The sequence below is a fragment of the Cetorhinus maximus genome, chromosome 1 (assembly GCF_964194155.1).
Source record: "Cetorhinus maximus chromosome 1, sCetMax3.hap1.1, whole genome shotgun sequence".
Lineage (NCBI taxonomy): Eukaryota > Metazoa > Chordata > Chondrichthyes > Lamniformes > Cetorhinidae > Cetorhinus > Cetorhinus maximus.
Genome location: NC_135879.1, coordinates 189,850,204 through 189,873,848, shown reverse-complemented (window position 1 = coordinate 189,873,848; position 23,645 = coordinate 189,850,204). Strand labels below are relative to the sequence as shown.

The following is a 23,645-nucleotide window of genomic DNA, read 5'->3' as shown; positions in this document are numbered from 1 at the left end:
GATAAATATCGGACAGGACACCCGGGATAACTCCGCCCCACACCCCCCGCCACCCTTCTTCAAAATAGTGTCATAAGCCCTTTTATGTCCAGATGTGACTGTAAACAAATTGGAATTCTGAATCAGAGATGCTAGGGGACCAAAATGAAAGATAGCTCAGGGGCTGATAGCTGAATGGAATTTGATGCAGGTTAAGAAAATGACAGCAAAGTTTTGGATGAGATAAATTTAATGGAGGGTGCAAGATCCATTGAATAGTCAAGTTCAGAGGTAACAAATGCATGGTGAGGGTTTCTCTCACAGATGAGCTAGGGCAGTGGAAGAGATGGAGGTGTAAGCAAGGTAAGGCAATGTTGCAGAGGAGGATATCGATAGTCTTTGTGATGGAGAGGATATGGCTCAGAATCTCAGGTCAGGTTCAAAAAGACACCGAGATTGCAAACAGCCCGAGGCAGTGGCTCGGCAAGGGCTGGAATCGATGGTGAGAGTACATATTTCGGGAGGCTAGGGGAGCAAAGGTGATGTCTGATAGATGAGTGTAACCAAGCAAGGGCAGTCTTACCAAACTGGACAATGGCGATGATTTAAGGGAAGATGTTGTAGTCGGTTGTGCCAAAGTCTACAGAGAAGTCAAGGAGGGATAGTGATTCATGGGCAAAGTCACAGATGATCTATCACAAAGGCTCCAGTTTAGAATATATATGCATATGTTGTATTATAGATCTTCTGATCTATAACATTGTGGAACTATGTACAGTACCACAGCGTTTGACCAGAAAAGTCAAAATTCTATCTGATTACACAGTGCATTGATAAACCAAAAATATTAAGGCAATGAACTATTAGGAAGACCTGACAAATTGCAAACCCTTGTAAACATGCATAACACGCCTCATGTTTAATGGTGATCTAAAAAAAGTCACAATTTTAAAACCAAAAACACTTGACAGTGAATCTGATCCCCAGTATCCTGCACCATTGCTCTCTGCATAAAAAACGCTCACCTTCAACACATGAATAATTAACATAAATAATTAACAAACCCCGACTTTTTTTTTTAAGTATTAGAACTGCTAACATATTTCAGCGACATTCAGCTAATTGATGAGAATAACCTGTTGGTATCTCTGTGACCAGCTGACCAGTTAAAAATGACATCTCCAGGCAAGAGGGAAAACTGAAATAAACAACTTACCGATGACAACAGTTGGTTGATATCCGTACCTCCTGCAGAGAAAGCTAACGCAGCGATACCATGAAGTAAGGGGAATCTGACACTCATGTCCTGGCTCCCGAAATTAAAGCCGCATTCTCTCTACCTCCAACCAGGACAAACACAAACACTCAGGTAGCCCCGCCTCCTCCATTACCGTCGCTCAACAGCTGGCTAAGACAATGGCCTGTGCTGCCGTCAGTCAACCGAGTGCCCGCGACGCTTCTGCGGTGTTAGCCAATCAGCTGGAGTGGGGGGGTGGGACTTCTACCTGTCGTGATCCACAGCAGATTTACGGTTAACGGTATCTTAACGACAGCCGTCAATCTATTACAATGCACGCTGGGAACCGTAGTTCAAATGGCAGTCCCACGTTTTAGCGCTGGGAGAGAAAGTTTTTGCCAACTACCCCACGCGGCATCACGCTCTCTGTTTAAAGTTTTTGTTTATAGATAATATTTATTATTTTACACATCAATGAGCGAAGTGGAATGTATGATTAAAAGCAAAAAGCTACCTCGACTACAGCTCCTCACACCCCGCTTCCTGTAAGGACTCTATCCCATTCTCTCAGTTCCTTCGCCTCAGTCGCATCCGTTCTGATGATGCTACTTTCAAAAACAGTTCCTCTGACATGTCTTCCTTCTTCCTTAACCGAGGTTTTCCACCCACGGTGGTTGACAGGGCCCTCAACCATGTCCAGCCCATCTCCCGCGGATCCGTCCTCACGCCTTCTCCCTCCCAGAAACATGATAGGGTCCCCTTGTCCTCACTTATCACCCCACCAGCCTCCGCATTCAAAGGGTCATCCTCCGCCATTTCCGCCAACTCCAGTATGATACCACCACCAAACACATCTTCCCTTCACCCCCCGGCGGCATTCCACATGGATCGTTCCCTCCAGGACACCCTGGTCCACTCCTCCATCACCCCCTACACCTCAACCCCCTCCCACAGCACCTTCCCATGCAACCGCAGAAGCTGTAACACCTGCCCCTTTACTTCCCCCCTCCTCACCGTCCAAGGGCCCAAACACTCCTTTCAAGTGAAGCAGCGCTTCACTTGCACTTCCCTCAATTTAGTCTACTGCATTCGCTGCTCCCAATGCGGTTTCCTCTACGTTGGAGAGACCAAACGCAGACTGGGTGACTGCTTTGCAGAACACCTTCGGTCTGTCCACAAGCATGACCCAGACCTCCCTGTCGCTTGCCATTTCAACACTCCACCCTGCTCTCATGCCCACATGTCCATCCTTGGCCTGCTGCAATGTTCCAGTGAAGCTCAACGCAAACTAGAGGAACAGCACCTCATCTTCTGACTAGGCACTTTACCGGACTGAATATTGAGTTCAACAATTTCAGATCATGAACACTCTCCTCCATCCCCACCCCCTTTCTAATCCCCCTTTTTTCCAATAATTTATATAGATTTTTCTTTTCCCACCTATTTCTATTATTTTTAAATGTATTTCCATCCATTGTTTTATCTCTACCTTTTAACCTATTTCGATCCCTTCCCCCCACCCCACCCGCACTAGGGCTATCTGTACCTTGCTCGTCCTGCTTTCTACCCTTAATGTCACCTATTTGCACATTTCTTAGATAATATCACCACCTTCAACACCTCTTTGTCCTTTTGTCTATGACATCTTTTGGCTATCTCCACCTATCACTGGCCCTCTATCCAGCTCTACTTGTCCCACCCCCCCCTTAAACCAGCTTATATTTCACCTCTTTTCTATTTTTCCTTAGTTCTGTTGAAGAGTCATATGGACTCGAAACGTTAACTGTGTTCCTCTCCGCAGATGCTGTCAGACTTGATGAGTTTTTCCAGGTATTTTTATTTTTGTTTTGGATTTCCAGCATCCGCAGTTTTTTGCTTTTATCAGAATGTATGATTTACCTGTTTTGTTGAAATAAAACTCCTTGTTGCTGCAGAGCTCAAGCCTTGAACTAGGAAGTGAGTAAATCATCATTCTGCCCCTTTGGAGAATCAGGTGGCAGCATGTGGGAGAAAAGCAAAATACTGAAGATGCTGGAAATCTGAGATAAAAACATAGTTAAAAAAATGTTAACCCTGTTTCTCTCCCCACAGATGCTGCCCGTCCTGCTGGGAACTTTACAGCACAGATCTCTGGGTCTCATTAGCATCTATTTATTTATTAGCATTAATCTACATTAAAGTTGCAAATTAAATGCAAATTGTTGTTCAAGCACAGGGAATACAGTATACACTTATAGCAATTCACCGGTTCTATAATCTAGAGTTCCCTCGTCATTTGTGCCCAGATACACATTTAATCTGCACGCAAATCACAATATTTCTTAAAAGAGCATGGAATTCTGGGCATAAGTGAATTTCACAGGTAACCATAATACACCCAAGGCTCTTCAAACTTTTATTAAAAACCCATGAAACCACTAAAACAGGGGGTGAGTATTTGTAGGTGACTGCATGGGCTATGCATTAGGGAAAATTAAAGATGAGATGGCATTCAATGCCAAAAAATGCTATGTCATATGCGTCACCGACAAAACAAAATCCGCCAACAGATAGCTTTAAGCCCTGTAAGCAAATTCTCCAATATACACAACCATATATCTTAAAAAAAAATCTCCAATGGGGATTTCACATTCAGCAGATAACATCCAAAGCAAACGAGGTCCTTGACTTTTTGAGGAGGAATCCTTGGTATTGCAACAAAAATATCAGAGTTACAGCTCATCAAACGCTTATTCATCCAATCATGGAATATGCACATTGTGTGTGGGATCCTTATATGGCAGGAGATATAAACAAGATTGAAGTGATCCAAAGATGTGCTGCATGATCATGCACCTATTAGTGTCAAATCCTTGACCAAAGATTTGGAATAAGAATCGCTACAGCAAAGAAGGGAGAAAGGTAGGCTGGCTATGTTCTATAAAATATGGAATGAACTAGTGGGAACTGACAGAAACAAGTGCTTGGTGCCTTCCAGCAATGGCAAAACACAAACTGCAAAGACCATTTGTTTCCAAGACAATGTATCAGCAATCTTTCTTTCCAAGACAATGTATCAGCAATCTTTCTTTCCAAGAACATCCATGGTGGAACAAATTGCCGAAGGAAGTAGTCGCAGCCCCATCACTTGAAGTCTTTAGATCTTCAATTGTAAGTTTTTCATTATCAAGACTATGGTGTCCAGCAGGTCATGACTGGTTCAACTAGCTCTAACCACATTTATAAATATTTCCGGAATACGGATTGGTGTTGGATTCCAACACAAGCAAAGCAGAAGTGGAAAGCTTCTGTCCAAACTAATTTCTGCCCACAAAACCCACCATGACTCTCAAATCTTTCACTTGTTTAGCAGCCCAGATTTTCATGCACAACAGGAAACAAAATTGGTGCCAGTCCTCCTAGCAGCCTTAGCAAGTTGCTGCAGTGCATCTAGTAGATGATACACACTGCTGCCACTGTGCGCTAATGGTGGAGGAAGTGAATGTTTAAGATGTCCAATGGGGTGTCAACCAAGCGGCAGATTTGTTCTGGATGGTGTCAAGCTTCTTGTGTATTTTTGGAACTACACTCATCCAGGTAACTGGAGAGTATTACATCACACTTCTGACTTGTACTTTGTGGTAGACAAGCTTTGGGAAGCCAGGAAGTGAGTTACTCACTACAGAATATCTAGTCTCTGACCTGCCCTGTAATCACAGTATTTATGTGGCTGGTCCAGTGGAGTCAATAGTGGGGGGATTCTGTGATGGTAATGCCATTGAATGTCAAAGGGAGATTATTAGATTTAATCTTGTTGGAGATGATCATTGTCTGCCATTGTGTGGCATTAATGTTACTTGCCACTTATCTGCCCATTGTCCGTGTCTTGCTGCATGTGAGCACAGACTGATTCTCTATCTGAAGAGCTAAATATAGTGAGGACACTGCCCTGAGAAACTTCTGCAATGATGTCCTGGGATGAGATGATGGGCCTGCAACAACTTCAACCATCTTCCTTTGGGCTTGATTTGTCTCCAGTTTATGGAGAATTTCCTCGATTCCCATTGACTTCAATTTTACTCTGGCTCGTGGATGCCGCACCCAGTCAAATGTTGCCTTGATGTCAATGGCAGTCACTGTCACTTCGCCTCTGGAATGAGCTCTTTTGTCGATGTTTGGACCAAAGCTGTAATAAGGTTGGAGCTGAGTGGTCCTGAGCATCAGTGAGCAGGTTATCGATGAGTAAGTGTCGCTTGAATGCACCACCAATGACATCTTTCATCACTTTGCTGATGATTGAAAGTAAACTGATGTAATTCACTGGATTGAATTTACCCTGCTCTTTGTAACAGTACATACCGGGCAATTTTTCACTTTGTTGGGTAGATTGTTGTGTTGCAACAGTTTGGTTAGAGGCACACTTAGCTCTGGAGCATAAGTCCAGCAATATTGCCATGGCCCATAGCTTTTGCTACATATAGTGTACTCATATAGTCATAGAGTTACACAGCACAGAATCAGGCCCTTCAGCCCATTGTGTCCGTGCTGGCCATCAAGCACCTATTTATTCTAATCCCATTTTCCAGCACTTGGCCCGTAGCCCTGTATGGCATTTCAAGTGCTCATCTAAATACTTCTTAAATGTTGTGAGGGTTCCTGCCTCTATCACCCCCTCAGGCAGTGTGTTCCAGATTCCAACCACGCTCTGGGTGAAAAAACTTTTCCTCAAATCCCCTCTAAACCTCCTGCCCCTTACCTTAAATCTATGCCCCCTGGTTATTTTCCACTAAGGGGAAAAGTTTCTTCCTATCTTCCCTATCTATGCCCCTCATAATTTTGTATACCTCTATCTTGTCCCCCCTCAGCCTTCTCTGCTCTAAGGAAAACAACCTTAGCCTATCCAGTCTCTCTTCATTACTGAAACGCTCCAGCCCAGGCATCATCCTGATGAGTCTCCTCTGCACTGTCTCCAGTGCAATCACATCCTTCCTATAGTGTGGTGACCAGAACTGCACACAGTACTCCAGCTGTAGCCTAACTAGTGTTTTATACAGCTGCAACATAATCTCCCTGATCTTATATTCTATGTCTCGGCTAATAAAGCCAAGTATCCCATATGCATTATTAACCACCTTATCTATCTGTGCTGCTGCCTTCAGGGATCTATGGACATGTACACCAAGGTCCCTCTGATTCTCTGTACTTCCTAGGGTCCTACCATTCATTGTGTATTCCTGTGCCCTGTTAGTCCTCCCAAAATGCATCACCTCACACTTATCAGGATTAAATCCATTTGCCACTGCTCTGCCAATCTTACCAGCCCACCTATATCATCCTGTAATCTAAGGCTTTCTTCCTCACTATTTATGACACCACCATGACTGCTGACTCTTCAGCATTGTCTTTTACTGCCATGTGTTGGATTACTCCCAGTCCTCAGAAAAAGCAGTAAACCCAAGGGTTGGGAGTAATTTGGAATCCAGCAAAGGAGGACCAAGAAACTGATAAAGAAAGAGAAAAGAGATGAAATGTAAGCTGGTGAGAAACATAAAGGTGGATTGTAAAAGCTCTTTTAGTTATGTGGAAAGGGAAAGACTAACAAGGACAAATGTGGGCCCATTACAGGCGGAGACAGGAGAATTTACAATCGAGAATAGGGAAATGGTGGAGAAACGGAGATTTTCTGTATTTTCCTCTATGAAGACTGACACAAATTCTCCTGTCTCCACTTGTAATGAACCCTCATTTGTCCTTGCTAGTCTTTCCATAGGGAAATACTAGGGAACCAATGGTCTTGTGAAAATGAAGAACTGAAAGAAATTAGTATTAATAAAGAGGTAGTACTCAAAAAATTAATTGGATTTAAGGTTGATAAATTCCCCTGGACCTGATGAGCTACATCCCAGAATGTTAAAGGGGATGGCTATAAAGATAGTGGATGCATTGGTGGCTATCTTTCAAAATTCTATAGATTCTGGAAAGGTCCTGCAGACTGGAAAATAGCAAGTGTAACTCCATTGTTTAAGAATGGAGGGAGAGAGTCAAAACAGAGAACACCTGTAAATTTGACATCAGTAGTAGGGAAATATTAGAATTTATTATCAAGGATGTGATAACTAGACACTTAAAAAATAATGAAATGATTGGACAGAGTCAACATGGATTTATGAAAGGGAAATAATGTTTGACAACCTGTTGGAATTTTTTGAGTATGTTACTTGTAGAATAGATAAAGGAGAACCAGTGGATGTGGTGTATTTGGATTTTCAGAAGGTTTTGATAAAGGTCCCAATCAGAAGGTTAGTAAATAAAATTGGAGCACATGGGGTTGGAGGTAATATACTGGTATGATTGAGAATTGGTTAACGGACAGAAAAAAGAGGGCAGGAATACACAGGTCATTCTCATGATTGCAGGCTGTTATTATTGGGGTACCATAAGGATTGGTGTTGGGGCCACAGCTGTTCATAATCTATATAAATGACTTGGATGTGGGGACCAAATATAATAATTCCAAATTTGCTGATGACACAAAACTATAGATAGTAATGTAAGTCGTGAGAAGAATGCAAAGAAGCTTCAAGGGGATTTGGATAGGCTAAGTGAATGGGCAAGAACATAGCAGATGAAATATAATGTGAATAAGTATGAAGTTATACACTTTGGAAGAAAAAACAGAAACACAGAGTATTTCTTAAATGGTGAGATGTTGGGAAGTGTTGATGTCCAAAGGGACCTGGGTGTTCTTGTTCATGAGTCACTAAAGCTGGCATGCAGATGCAACAAGCAATTAGGACGGCAAATGGTACATTGGCCTTCATCGCAACAGGATTGTTATGACTGTCACTTTAAGATCAGTTCAGCTGAAGAGGGGTCACATGATTTGTTCAACAAATGTGTGGCTAGCCCGGGGGAATAAATTCTAAGGAGAGATTTCCTAGGAAAAAATGGCTGTATGAGGGGCTGGCTGGATACAAGCAGCCACGGAAACTCTCGGCTAAATTAGTTTATTTTGTTTGACTAAAAAGCCTCCCAGAACGTATTTCTACAGGGATTTAAGTAGAGGAGTAAAGATATCTTGCTGCAATTATTTAGAACCTTGCTGAGACTGCACCTGGGGTGGAATTTTACGGCACTGTTTCAGTGGGGGCAAGGCTGGGAAATGCAGTAAGGATTGCAGTGAGTCCATTGACTTTGGCAGGGCTGTAAAATCCCACCGGCGTAAAACTCCACCCCTGGAGTATTATGTACAGTTTTGGTCACCTTCTCTATGGAAGGATATACTTGCCACAGAGGGAGTGCAACAGAGGTTCACCAGACTAATCCCTAGGATGGTGGGATTGTCTTGTGAGGAGAGGTTGAGAAACTGGGCCTGTATTCTCTGGAGTTTAGAAGAATGAGAGGTGATCTCATTGAAGTGTAAAAAATTCTTATGGGGCGTCTCAAGGTGGATGTAGATGGGATGTTTCCCCTGGCTAGTGGGTCTAGAACCAGGAGACACAGACTCAGAATAAGGGGCAGGCCATTTAAGACTGAGATGAGGAGGAATTTCTTCACTCAGAGAGTGGTGAATCTTTGGAATTCTCAACCCCAGAGGGCTATGCAAGTTCAATCATTGAGCATGTTCAAAACAGAAATTGATAGATTTCTAGAGATTAAGGACATCAAGAAATATGGGGATAGCACAGGAAAGTAACAGTGAGGCAGATCAGGCTTGTCCAACCTTTTCGCACGGGGAGGGTGGGGGGGGCACATTAATTTTTTTCTCACTCAAAGGGCCCATGAGCAAATTTCAGCAATTTAAGGTTTGGCATAAAATTAAACATGAATTTTTAAAAAATGTCAAAGCAATAAATTGATAATTTGAAAAAAGAGTAATTAATTAGAATGACCATTGAAAAGTGCCAAGCAGCAAGCTAACCTTTTTTGCCTTTTCAATTAAGAAGCAGAGCTAGAGAGACAGACTCCGGGGCCACCTCACTTTGCCCATCCATGGGTCTTACCTTATGTCCCTCATCTTGCATATTCAGCCAAATCTCTAGGATAGGTAGCTTTTGCTGCTCTGCCTATATTGTTTCATCCCTCCATTCAGTGCCCCCTACTGGCATAGAGGTCACTCTAGTGCCAACTTTGGGTAGTTGTCCTTTGGGATAAATAGCATTTTCTTGTGCTTCAGTATCAATTTGTCTCTTCACTTTCTATTACTTGTTCAGATTTTGTAATTGTATAATCAGCGCCAATTAGCCTCGAGGAATGTACCCTAACAGTTTGATTGTCATGTTGTAAAATTACTGTTTTTCCATCACTGCCTATAACCTGACCCAGACATTTCCACTCTTTCTGCCCTTCTCTCCTGTAATGTACCATGTTCCCTGGATTAAAATTTATTTCTGATGGCCTTATACGGTGCCATAAATCTTGCCAAATTTCCACTGAAACCTCAGCCTTGATAAACACTTTTCTTCCTGAATGCAAGGCATTTAAGTGGTCAAAAAAAAATTGACCTAATCTTGGTCCCTTCCAAGCCCAGGGGATGATCCCACATCACCGAAGGTATTTTTGGATTTCCACCATAAACTAATTGATTGGAACTGTAGTCTCCCTTTGAAATGAATTCTTCCCATGGACTGCCCACACCAGGGCAGATGTCAGTTTACATCTCAGTTGGTCAGCCAAGATTTTGTGAAGCATCTCATCAATTACTGCATGATTTCTCCACAAACCCCATTACCAAAGGGACTTTCCGCTGTTGTGTTCATTACTACAATGTTTCTATTTTCACACTGTGGGAGGTGGTGGCACAGTGGTATTGTCACTGGACTGGCAATCCAGAGACTCAGCGTAATGCTCTGGGGTTTGAATCCCACCACAGCAGATGGTGGAATTTAAGTTCAATAAATACCTGGAATTAAAAAGTCTAATGATGACCACAAAACCATTGTCATAAAAACCCATCTGGTTCACTAATGTCTTTTAGGGAAAGAAATCTGCAGTCCTCACCTGTCTGGTCTAGATATGACTCCAGACCCACAAAAATGTGGTTGACTCTGAAAAATGACGTCTGAACATGGGCAATTAGGGATGGGCAATAAATGCTGGACTATCCAGCAATGCCCACATCCCACAAAATATTTTTAAAAACCATACTTTTAAATTAATCGCTGGCAAATACCCTCCTGCATTGTCAGTTAGGAATTTACCCGGTGCTCTCAGGCCAGCCTCTATCCATTTTTCCATTATCTTGTCTACAATTACCTTCTGGTCTTTACTACATTTACTATTGACAGGCTGAACCTAGTTTCCATGTCTATGAAGTAAATGAGAAAAATGTTTTTGTCCTTATCCCATACCTTCCAGTCCATTGCTAATTGCTACAATTTCATTAAAGTTTCTTGCTAATGGGAACTCGCTACAGGCCATGATGGTGTCCTCTTTTTTTCACATATATCGCTTTTCTCACTGATCTCTTCTGTAAGCTTCGTATATTAGTCATCCATTACCCCTGCATCCTTTAGTAGAATTTTTAACACATGACAAAATGGATGGGCAAACTGCCAATTAATTTTAAAACAATTTACTTTTTTTCTTTAAACTCATCCCTTGTTGTCATCAACACTTCTTTAATATTGTGATTAGAAAGGTTAGGACTTATTGAGGAAATACAATAATGTCCCGATTGTGTAAACTTTAAATCTACAGATTTCCCAAAAACAATTGCCTTATCCGCGTTCCATATCCAATTTCATTTGAACCATTTTCATAGGCAGCCTACTCAATAGTAAGGATATTTTATTGGATACCACATCTGTGCTGATAGAATGGTTTATCCTAGCTATTTTACACGGAAAAATCACTCTTTAGTGACTTTAACATGTTATCACCCCCAAACCAAATTTCATACCCCTTAACCTTACATTGGACTTTACTATTTAGAGAATCCAGTTAACCAACCCACTCCACAAAATGTGGACATGCACCCACCACCTAACACAGCACAATTGAATACGTCAGCGACCAGAGCACCCATTACTGGATTAAAGCTTCTGGTGACCAGTGCAATTCCTTCTGACTGATCAGTATCGTCATCTTCCCCTTCCGAACCTTCCCTGTCGTGTGTCATTTCAAAAACCCTGTTATTTCATTTCAGATAATTCATTGCAAAATGAATGATATTGAGTCACATCTGAAACACCCGTTGACCATTCCTCAGTTATTCCTGGGGTTCATTCTCCTGCCATAGTTACCCAATTCATGTTATCTGTTAGAGCTACCAAAAGGGTTTCTATTCTCACTTCTTGTTTGTGATTCTTCTTTCATATTGATGCTTGAGCCCCATAAGCAGCCTCAAAATGCAGAATCCTCCAACTTTTCTGTTACCACTGAATATTCCATTGGTACCACGAAAGTGGCTTGAAATGAATGTTTCCCCAGAAATGGTTTTTAAAGTTTCAGACATCTGTTCCAAAAGCGTATTTATTTCTGAGAATCTAACTCCAGTCAAGACAAGGAGCCTATCCACATTCAATACTTCAGCACAGTCCAGCAATTTGAAAGCAAGCACTAACTTTGGGATTGGAATTTAACAGGTTATATACAAGATTGCAGAAATTCTATGATTTATTCTTCTATGGAATAACCATCCATCCTTCTAAACTTATCAAAGTATGACCATGCTTCATATGAATTTAACAGATTATCTTTCTTATAAATTTTGTCCATAAATTTTAAAAGTTTATCCAAACTTTCCTCAGTGTTCAAATGATGAACCACTAGCTCCAAAAATACTTTGTACCTGATCCTGCTTCTGGTGAGAAACAAAAGTGCCAAGGCCATACCTTGCTTTTTCTTTGATAAAGACATAACCCATGTCCACATAGCCACTTCATTCTTCCATTGGTCATAAGGTTCAGCTTCACAGAAAAACACATCCTGATACTTTACACTTGGTTCCAGTATTTCTTCTCCAGAGTAACTTCAATTACAACATTCTGTCTGAAAATAAGTCTTAGTTTCCAATCTTTCACTTTTAAGCCAACAGTTATCTGCTACCAATGTTAATAAAATCTAAGCCAGCTGGTGAAGTCAAAACCAAGACACAGAACTTTACTGGGTCAAAATCCTGGAACTCCCTTCCTAACAGCACTATGAGTGTACCTACACCACATGGACTGCAGTGTTTTAAAGAGGCAGCTCACTGCCACCTTCTCAAGGGCAATTAGGGATGGGCAATAAATGCTGGTCTAGCCAGTGAAGCTCACATCCCTTGAATTAATAAAAAGAATTATTGACATTGTTCAGTCTCATACCTCTCCTCTCACACCCAGTGTCCCAGCTATCCTCTATTTATACATGATCAAAGTACTTCTTTTGCTTGCCCTATTTAAGCAGGGTTGGTCCTTTGGCTGGATGATAAAGTAGAGTTAGGGATAAGCTAGGTCATGAGGTTACAAATTTTGGTGGAATACATTCTGTTGCTGCTAATGGACCACAGCACCTCATGGATACCCAGTTTTAAGCAGCTAGTTATCTTCTTAATCTAGTTGGCAAAGCGTAAGTGCCACACAGCAGATTAAGTGTGAAGATGGGATTTGGTTCCACAAGGACTGCATGGTCATGACTCTTACTAATATGGCCATGGACAGATATATCTCCAACAGGTATATTGGTGAGTATGAGGTCAGTAGTTTTCCCTCATGTTGGCTCTCTCCACCTGCCACAAATTCAATGTGGCAACCATGTCCTTCAAGGCCTGGCCATCTTGGTTAGTACTGGTGATACTGAGCCACTCTTGTTCGTGGACATTGAACTCCACCCCCCAGGGGACGTTCTGTGTCCCTGTTTCCCTCAATGCCTCTTCTAAGTCGTGTTCAATATGGAGGAACATTTATTCATCAGCTGAGGGAGGGCAGTAGGTGTTGATCTGCAGGAGGTCAATGTTGAGGACTCACAGGGTCACTCCCTCCTGACTTTATACTACTGTGCTACTGTATCTGGTGAGACTGTCCTGTCGATGAGACAGGACATACCCAGGTCATGGAGGAGTCTGGAGTGTTGGTTGAAACACATGACTGATGCTCGTGAATTCTGTTGGATAGTTCTCCCAATTTGGCACGTTCCAGGTGTTAGTGAGCAGGTCTTTGCAGGGTTGACTGGGCTGGGTGTGCTCTTGTTACAATCGGTGTCTAGGTCAATGCTGAGCAATCCATCTGTCTTTATTGGTTTTTTTTAGCAGTTTGATAGTACTGAGTGACTTGCTAGTTCATTATAGAGGGCAGTTAAGAATCATCCACATTACTGTGGGTCTAAAGTTGCATACAGGCAAATCTGGGTTGCTGGGAAGCCATATCTTCAAGAACTGTACTTTATTTTAAAATTTGGAAGGACATTACATCATTTGGACACTTGGATTTCTTTTTAAAAAAAGATCATAAGTTCACCTCGGACTTGGAGCAAGCATGCCTTTTCCAAGAAATCACCTGACCGACATGGTACTTGAGGAGGAGAGCTATTTGCTTATTTGAACAGTAATTAATTTAATGGACAGGGAAGAAAAACTGTTTTAAAGGCAAAGCCTGGTGATTTACTGGAAATCACCTGACGGAGGAGATTTATATTTTGAACTTGTTTTTTTGAACTCAGTTGGGAATGAACTGAGAAGGGGTAAAGCTGCCCAGATCATGCTCTCTTTGCCTGAAACTGTATGATTGTCAGGTTTTTTTTATTCACTCATGGGATGTGGGCATCGCTGGCTAGGCCAGCATTTATTGCCTATCCCCAGTTGCCCTTGAGAAGGTGGTGGTGAGCTACATTCTTGAACTGCTGCAGTCCATATGGTCTAGGTACACCCATAGCGCTGTTATGGAGGGAGTTCCAGGATTTTGACCAGGCGAAGTGAAGGAACAGCGATATATTTCCAAGTCAGGATGGTGAGTGACTTGGAGGGGAACTTTCAGGTGCTGGTGTTTCTATGTGTCTGCTGCCCTTGTTCTTCTAGGTGGTAGCGGTCGTGAATTTCGAAAGTGCTGCTTAAGGAACCTTGGTGAATTCTTGCAGTGCACCTTGAGATGGTATAACTGCTGCCACTGTGTGTCAGTGGTGGAGGGAGTTAATGTTTGTGGATGGGGTGCCAATCAAGCTGGCTGCTTTGTCCTGGATGGTGTCAAGCTTCTTCTGTGCTGTTGGAGATACACTCATCCAGCCAAGTGGACAGTAATCCATCACACTTTTGACTTGTGCCTTGTAGATGCTGGACAGGCTTTTGGGTGTCAGGATGTGAGTTACTCACTGCAGAATTCCTAGCCTCTGACCTGCTATCATTGCTACAGTATTTATATGGCTAGTCCTGTTCAGTTTCTGGTCAATGGTAACCCCCAGAATGTTGATAGTGGGGAATTCTGCGATGGTAATGCCATTGAATTTCAAGGGGCAATGGTTAGTTTTTCTCTTCTTGGAGATGGTCATTGCCTGGCACTTGTGTGGAGTGAATGTTACGTGCTACTTGTCAGCCAAAGCCTGGATATTGTCCAGGTCTTGCTGCATTTAGACCTGGACTGCTTCAATATCTGACCAGTTACAAATGGTGCTGAACATTGTGCAATCATCAGCGAACATCCCCATTTCTGACCTTATGATGGAAGGAAGGTCATTGATGAAGGTCATTGATGGTTGGGCCTAGGACACCACCTTAAGGTACTCCTGCAGTGATGTTCTGGAGCTGAGATAACTGACCTCCAACAACCTTCAGTGGTGGGCAGGATTCTAGAAACAATTATTCGGGATAGAATTAGTAGTCATATGGGGCAGGATTATCCCCCCGTCAGAGGGGATGTTGAATTGCGAGCATGCAAAAAGCACACCTCCGATTGGTGCCCTCAATTGGGTGCTATTTTACGTGGGTGGGCCAATTAAGGCCCGCCCAGCGTGACGTCCGCACAGAAGCGCTATGCACTCCCTGTGCGGGCAGGGGGGAATCCCTAAACCCGAGAGTGCGCTCTTTCTTGCATGCGCACGAAAGAGCGCACTCATGGCCCTGAGGCTAAGTGCTGCCTCAGGGAGATCGGCTCTACTGTCAAAAATATTAAAAACAGAAAATAAAATAATCCCTGGCATGTCCCCTCATGTGACACTGTCACATGAGTTGGGACATGTCCATAGCTTTTTAAAAAGCTCTAATTAAATTTTTTAAAACCTACATGAAATCTCATCCCACCCGTGGATGAAGTTTCATCCTTTTTCTGAAGCACACCAGGGCTCCTGCCCTGCCTCCCAACCTTAAGGTTGGACGGGCAGGTCCATTAATTACTCCCCTTGCACATGAACAGGGGAGGGAGCTCATCCAGAGTGAGACACAGCCAGAGTGAGTGTGAGTATTGGCAATTTGGTGCACAGTGGCAATTAGTTGCAGAGGGGAAGAGGTGCCCTTTGCATTTTTTTCTTGCTATCCAACTTCTTAAATCTTCAGAGCGTGGTCTTGCCCCGTTGCATCAGTAGAGGCTACAAGGGAAAGGAATGACTGGTAAGTAGCGGGTAAGGTCAGGTAAGTATTTACTACTTTAATCGCTTATAGGTTAAGGTCTTTTTGTGGTTTATAGTTTGTATATTCTATAGTAACGAGGATCAGAAAAGAAGGGCTCGAGAGTAATTGATTTAAAAGGTTTAATTTAGCGGGATAAATCATGGCAGGAGAGCTCAAAGCTGTGGTGTCCTCCTTGTGCTCCGTGGGAAGCCAGGAACATTTCCAGTGCCCGGGACCAGCATGTGTGCAGGAAGTGTGTCCAGCTGCAGCTTCTGGAAGCTCAAGTTTCAGAACTGGAACGGTGGCTGGGGACACTGTGGAGCATCTGTGAGTCTGAGAGCATCGTGGATAGCAAGTTTAGAGAGGTGGTCACACCGCTGCTGAAGGGACTTGAGGAAGGAAGGGAATGGGTGACCACCAGGCAGTCCAAGAGAAACAGGCAGGTAGTTCAGGAGTCCCCTGGGGTCCTGCTCGCAAATCGGTATTCCATTTTGGAGGCTGATGAGGGCGCTGGTTCCTCCAGGGAGTGCAGACAGAGCCATGCTTCAGGCATCATAAGCAGCCTGCCTGTACAGGAGGGGAGGAAGAGCAATAGCAATAGGGGATTCTATAATCAGGGGAACAGATAGGCGCTACTGTGGCCATCAACGTGACTGCAGGATGGTGTGTTGCCTCCCTGGTGCCAGGGTCCGGGATGTCACTGAACAGCTGCAGGGCATCCTGAAGGGGGCGGGTGATAAGCCAGGGGTCATGATACATGTTGGTACCAATGACATAGGTAGAAAGAGGGATGAGGTCTTGCATGAAGAATTCAGGGAGTTAGGAAGTAGACTAAAAAGCAAGACCTCTCGGGTTGTAATCTCTGGATTACTCCCAGTGCCAGGTGCTAGCAAGCTCAGAAATAGGAGAATAGCGCAGGTAAATACGTGGTTTGAGAGTTGGTGCAGGAGGGAGGGTTTTAGATTCCTGGATCACTGGGTCCATTTCTGGGGAAGGTTGGACCTGTACAAGCTGGACGGTCTACATCTGAACCAGAGCGGGACTAACATCCTTGCGGGTGAGTTTGCTAGTGCTGTTGGGAGGAGATTAAACTAATTCAGCAGGGGGAGGGGACACAAAATGTTAGCAGAATAGGGACACATCATAATACAGTAAAACAATCAAATCAGAGGGAGTACAGCTGCATTAAGTTTCAAGGGAGTAAGGCAAAGCTGGATGGCCTCTACTTTAATGCCAGGAGTATTACAGGTAAAACGGATAAGTTAAGGGTGAGGATTGACACGTGGAATTGTGATATAGTAGCCATCACTGAGACATGGTTGAGGGAAAGGCAGGATTGGCAGCTCAACATTCAGAGATATAGAATCTTCAGGCGAGACAGGGGAGGGGTAAAAGAGGAGGAGGCATTGCATTATTAGTTAAGGAGTCAGTTACTGCAGTAAGGAGAGATGATATCTTGGAGGGGGTATGGAATGAAGCTTTGTGGGTAGAGCTTAGGAATAAAAAAGGGGCAGCCACATTGTTAGGTGTTTATTCCCAGATAGTCAGCGGGAAATTAAGGAGCAAATATGTGCACAATTTGCGGAGGTGTGTAAAAACAATAACAATAGGGTCATTATATTAGGCAATTTCAACTTTCCCAACATTAATTGGGATAGACATAGTGTTAAGGGCTTGGATGGAGTGGATTTCTTGAAATGTGTACAGGAGAACTTTTTAGGTCAATATAGAGAGGGTCCAACAAGGGACGGTGCAGTGCTGGACCTAATTCTGGAGAATGAAGCCGGACAGGTGGCTGAGGTGGTGGTGGGGGAGCGTTTTAGTGATAGCGACCACAACATGGTACAGTTTAAGTTTGTTATGGACAAAGAAATAGACAAGTTGCAAAAAATTGTTTTGGATTGGGGAGAGTGGATTTTAGTAAAATAAGGCAGGATCTGGCCAAGGTAGACTGGGAACAGCTACTTGTGGGGAAATCTACAGAGGAACAGTTGGGGGGCATTCAGAAAGGAAATGGGGAGGGTACAGGCCCAACATGTTCCCTCTAGGGTGATAGGAAGGAGTAACAAGCCCAGAGAACCATGGATGACCAGAGATATTCAGGTTACGATGAGAAGGAAAAGAGAGGCTTTTAGCAGGTACAAGGGAAGAAAATCCAGCCAGGGAACTACAGGCCAGTGAGCGGAGGCATTAATGGAGTACAGAAAGTGCAGGGTGGAGCTTAAGAAAGCAATTAGGAGAGCAAAGAGGGGATATGAGAAAGCTCTGGCTGGTAAAAGTAGGGAAAATCCCAAGATATTCTATAAGTATATCAGTGGGAAGAGGATAACCAGGGAAAGAGTAGGGCCCATAAGGGACCAAGGGGGCAATCTATGGGTGGAGCCAGAGGACATCGCTAGAGTGTTGAATGAAAACTTCACATCCATCTTCACCCAAGAGAATGAGGATGAAGGTATCGAACATGGGAAGAGAGACTGCGAGGTTCTTGGACAAATTGATATAAGGGGTGACAAGGTATTGGAGGCGTTGGCAGGCTTAAAAATGGACAAACTGCCAGATCCGGATGATTTGTGTCCCAGACTGCTGAGGGAGGCAAAGGAGGAGATCACAGGGGCTCTGACCCAAATATTTAATTCCTCTCTGGCCACGGGAGAGGTGCCAGAGGACTGGAAAACAGCTAATGTGGTTCCGCTATTTAAGAAGGGTTGTAGAGATAAGCCAGAGAACTACAGGCCAGTGAGTCTCACTTCAGTAGTAAGGAAACTATTGGAGAAAATTCTGAAGGAGACAATCTGTCTCCACTTGGAGAGGCAAGGTTTGATCAGGGATAGTCAGCATGGCTTTGTCAGAGGGAGGTCATGCCTATCAAATTTGACTGAATTTTTTGAGGAGGTGACCAGGTGTGTAGATGAGGGTAGTGCAGTTGATGTAGTTTATATGGATTTCAGCAAAGCCTTTGACAAGGTCCCACATGGGAGACTTATAAAGAAGGCAAATGCACATGGGATACAGGGTAATTTGATAAGGTGGATTCAAAATTGGCTTAGTTGTAGAAGACAGAGGGTGATGACAGAAGGATGCTTTAGTGACTGGAAGCCAGTGTCCAGTGGCGTACCACAAGGATCTGTGCTGGGTCCCCTATTGTTTGTCATTTATATAAACGACATAAATGACTATGTTGGTGGTAGGATTAGTAAGTTTGCGGATGGCACAAAGATTGGCCGGGTGGTTAACAGTGAGGTTGAGTGTCTTGGGCTACAGGAAGATATAGACGGGATGGTCAAATGGGCAGATGAGTGGCAGATGGAATTTAACCCTGAAAAGTGAGAGGTGATACACTTTGGAAGGAGTAATTTGACAAGGGATCAGTATTGGGACCCTTGCTTTCCCTGATATATATTAATGATCTAGATCTTGGTGTGTAAGGGACAATTTCAAAGTTTGTGGATGATACGAAGCTTGGGAGTGTTGTGAACTGTGAGGAGGATGGTGTGGAACTCCAAGAGGACATAGACAAGTTGGTGGAGTGAGCAAATAGGTGGCCGATGAAGATCAATGTGGAGAAGTGTGCTTTTGGTAGGAAGAACATGGACAGACAATATAAAATAAGAGGTGAAATTTTGAAGTGGGTGCTGGAGCAGAAAGAAAGGTGTATATGTGCATAGATCATTGAAGGTGGCAAGACAGGTGGAGAGAACAGTTAATAAAGCCTATAGTATCCTGGGCTTCATTGATAGGGAAATAGAGTACAAGAGCAGGGAGGTTATGCTGAATTTATATAAGAAACTCATTAGACATCAGCTGGAATATTGTGTACAGCTCTGGGTGCCACATTATAGGAGGGATGTGAACATATTGCAGAGAGTGCAGAAGAGGTTTACAAGAATGGTTCCAGGGATGAGAAACTTCAGCTATGAGGGTAGATTGTAGAGGTTGGGACTGTTCTCATTGGAAAGAAGATGGCCAAGAGGGGATTTGATAGAGATGTTCAAAATCATGAGGCGGCTGGACAGAGTGGATAGGGAAAAGCTGTTCTTGCTCGTAAAAGGGTCAAGAATGAAAGGGCACAGATTTAAAGTGATTTTCAAAAGGAGCAAACGTAACATGAGAAAAAACTTTTTCACACAATGAGTGGTTTGGATCTGGAATGCACTGCCTGGAAGTGTGGTGGAGGCAGGTTCAAGTAAGGCATTCAAGAAAGCATTAGATGATTAATTAAATAGAAACAATGTTCAAGGGTACGGGGAAAAAGCAGGGCAATGGCACTAGATCATAATGCTCATTTGGAGAGCTGGTGAAGATACGATGGGCCAAATGGCCTCCTGTGCTATTCAAATTCTGTGATTCTGTGAACCATAATCATCTTCCTTTGTGCCAAGTTGACTCAAACCAGTGGAGAGCTCTTCCCCTGATTCCCATTGACTCCAATTTTGCTAGGGCTCCTTGATGCCACACTCGGTCAAATGCTGCCTTGATGTCAAGGGCAGTCACTGTCACCTCACGTCTTGAGTTCAGCTGTCTTGAGGTCAGAAGCTGAGTGACCCTGGTGGAACCTGAGCTGAGCATCAGTGAGCAGGTTGTTGCTAAGCAAGTGCCGCTTGATAGCACTGTCGATGACCCCTTCCATCACTGTACTGATGATCGCAAGTAGACTAATGGGGAGGTAATTGGCCGGGTTAGATTTGTCCTGATTTTTGTGTACAGGTCATATTGGACAATTTTGTGTATTGCCTTGTAGTTGTACTGGAACAACTTGGCTAGGGATGCGGCAAGTTCTGGAGCATATGTCTTCAGTAACATTGCCAGAATATTGTCAGCACCCATAGCCTTTGCAGTGTCCAGTGCCTTCAGCTGTTTCTTGATATCATGTGGAGTATCCAGCTAGGAATCCTCATCTCTGTGAAACTTCTCTGTATTTAGAAACCCAAGAGGCTGAGACAAGAAGGATTGATCCGGCTTTATTTTCCTTCATGCCAGAGCTACGTTGGTGAGAACCTCTATGCACCTACTGGGACTAGGGACCTGTCTTCATACAAGGCAGCACCAGATTGACAGCGTCAAAACCCTACAAACTTTATCCTTCCAGAGCACTTTTCCTTACCCGCCCATCTCTGCAGAGACCCTATTTGTTTGTCATTTGTTTGTGTGTGTGTGTGTGTGTGTGCGTGTGTGTACGTGTACATGGACTGGGGAATTTTAAAAGGAATAGATAGTTATATTTCCAGATTACAAATTGTGTGTTAACCAGTTCTTGCAACTTGTTTGAAAAAAGAAGACTTGTTGTCTAACAAATGAATCATTCTGAGTTTATTGAAAGAAGTCTGGTTAAAGTCTTTTTTATTCTGGGTCTAACAGTAGTGAAGTAAATAATTGGCCATTTTGGTGAGCGAATTAAACATTTAAACTAATGGTGCAACCTGTGGAGTAGTGGGACTAGTCAAACTGTGCAGTCCTCCCATCCCGCTTGTAACAGGGTAAGAATGGCAGATTTCATTCCCTGAAGGATATTGGTGAACCAGGTAAGTTTTTTACAAGAGTCTGGTAGGTTCATGATCACCATAACTGACATTAGCTTTTCTTTTGATTACAGATATTATCTAATTAACTGAGTGCCGTGGTAGGATTTGAATCATGTTCATGGCTTCCGGATTATCCATTCTGTAACATAACCATTATGCTATATTACCTGCTACTCTATGTCCATTGATGCAGATCTTAAGTTTGGGTATATTCCAACGAGATTGGGAGGATACTTGAGTTGAATTTTAAATGGACATAGTTTCAGGCACACCTTCCAGGTTGCACGCAAAGGGAAAAATGACAGGCCTTTGTTCCAACTACATACTGAACAATTTTCCAGCTGGACCTTTCCATGGTCATATAGCTGTGGCATATAGCTGTCGGTATTCTATAAGAATAAGCATGGATGACACTGTCAGTGGCAGTTCATGTCACCTTCTCCCTCAATTGTCACTCTGATACAGAAGGAATAAGGGAGATGACTGGCTGCTATGTCTCTGAGAATCCCTTTGAATTGTGGTGACCATATATTTTCTAGTGCTGAGTCACATCAATATGATTTCACGAAAAGGAAATCGTGTTTCACAAATTTATTGGAGGTTTTTGAGTATGTAACTAGAAGAGGAGATAAAGGGGAACCAGTAGTTGTAGTTTACCTTTATTTCCAAAAGGCATTCAAAGAGCGGCCACACAAAAGGTTAATAGGCAAGGTGAGGGCTCATGGAGTTGGGGGTAATATATTAACAAGGATAAAGGATTTGTTAACGTACAGGAAGCAAAGAGTATGGATAAAGGGGGCATTTTTAAGTTGGCAGGGACTAGTGGTGTGCCACAAGGATCAGTGCAGGGGCCTTACTATTTCTAACCTGTTAATTACTTAGATGAAGAGAGGGAGAGAGAGAATAAGAATCTAAGTTTGCTGATGATACAAAGCTAGGTGGAAATGTAAGCTGTGAGGAGGACACAGCTAGAATCAGCAAATAGATGTAGGTGACTGGGCAACAAGATGGCAGGTGGAGTATGTTTGAAAAATATAAAATGTGGAAAGGATGTCTCCTCTTGTGGGAGAATCTAGAACCAGGGGTCACTGTTTAAAAATAAGGGGTCACCCATTTAAGACAGAGATGAGGAGAAATTTTTTCTCTTAGAGGGTTGAGGTATAGCAAGCAATTTTAAAAGCAAATGGCATGTTTGCCTTTAATGCAATGGATTAGAGAACAGGAATAAAGGAGCCTTGTTACAATTGTACAGGCTGGTGTGACCTGGAATATTGTGTGCAATTTTGATCTCCATATTTAAGGAAGAATATACTTGCATTGGAGACTGTACTAGTGAATGTTCACAAGATTGGCCCTTGGGATGGGAAGGTTGTCCTATGGTGAGAAGCTGAATTAATTGGACCTATGTTTTCTGATGTTTAGAAGAATGAAAGGTGATCTCATTGAAACACAATATTTTGAAGGGGCAGTACAGGGCAGACACTGAGAAGTTGTTTCCGCTGACTGGAAAATCTAAAACACAGGGACACAATCTCAGGATAAGGGGATGATCATTTCGTACTGAGATGAGAAGAAATTTCTTCACTCAAAGAGTTGTGAATGTTTGGAATTCACTACTGCAGAATGTTGTGAATGCTCCATCGTTGAATATGTTTAAGGCTGAGATAGACAAATATTTTCTATTTCAGTGAACCAAGGGATATGGGGAGCAGGTGGGAAAGTGGAGTTGAAGTCGAAGATCAGCCAAAATAGTCTTGAATGGCGCAGCTGGCTTAACGGGCTGCATGGTCTACTCCAGCTCTTTCCTCTTGTGTTCTTGTGTTGTGTAGTGTTGAGTTCTTGGAAGTGGAGTCTTTCGGAAGAGTCATCAACCGGGCCCCATCTGCCTGCTTGGGTAGAAGTAAAAGACCCCATGGCACTATCAAAGGAGAGCAGGGTAGTTATTTCTGGTGTCCCTCAGTCAACATCACCAAAAACAGATTATCTGGTCATTATAATATTGCCAATTTTGGGAGTTTGCTCTATGCGAATTGGCTGCTGCGCTTCCTATGGGCAGAATCTTCTGCTGCTGCCTGGAGCAGGAAGAAAGGCGGGTGGGGTAACTGAATTGCATGAGAGACTCAAAATCAGAATCCCAATGGCAGAATGAAAGTTTGGAATTAAGTTCTTAGAAATACAAAGGTGAGTCGAGCTTCCTGACAGCAGGCATCAGGAAGCCCTTTTGCACGCATTTGCGTGTCATGCATGTTCATTAAAAGGCCAGCTCACCAGAACTAAGCTCCCTTTCCCAATTAAGTTATCCACAAGCGAACAGTACATGTCTTCAGATTCACAACTGCCTATAAGTGATGTGCACCAGGTGAGATGTAATTATCTTTGGAGTGAGTAGCCACTACTTTGCCCCCTTTGGACAGTG

At 43.2% G+C, this 23,645-nt stretch overlaps 1 protein-coding gene across 2 annotated transcripts in view; it reads right to left on the bottom strand.

Annotated features, from left to right (window-relative positions):
- The window catches only part of myorg (myogenesis regulating glycosidase), a 47,591-nt gene extending 46,215 nt beyond the window's left edge, over positions 1-1,376 (bottom strand). For both annotated transcript variants that reach the window (XM_078551219.1, XM_078551223.1), the window contains exon 1: positions 1,196-1,376. The gene's annotated coding sequence lies outside the window, so the exon portion shown is untranslated. The remainder of the gene's footprint in view (positions 1-1,195) is intronic.
- Between the last annotated feature and the right edge of the window lie 22,269 nt (positions 1,377-23,645).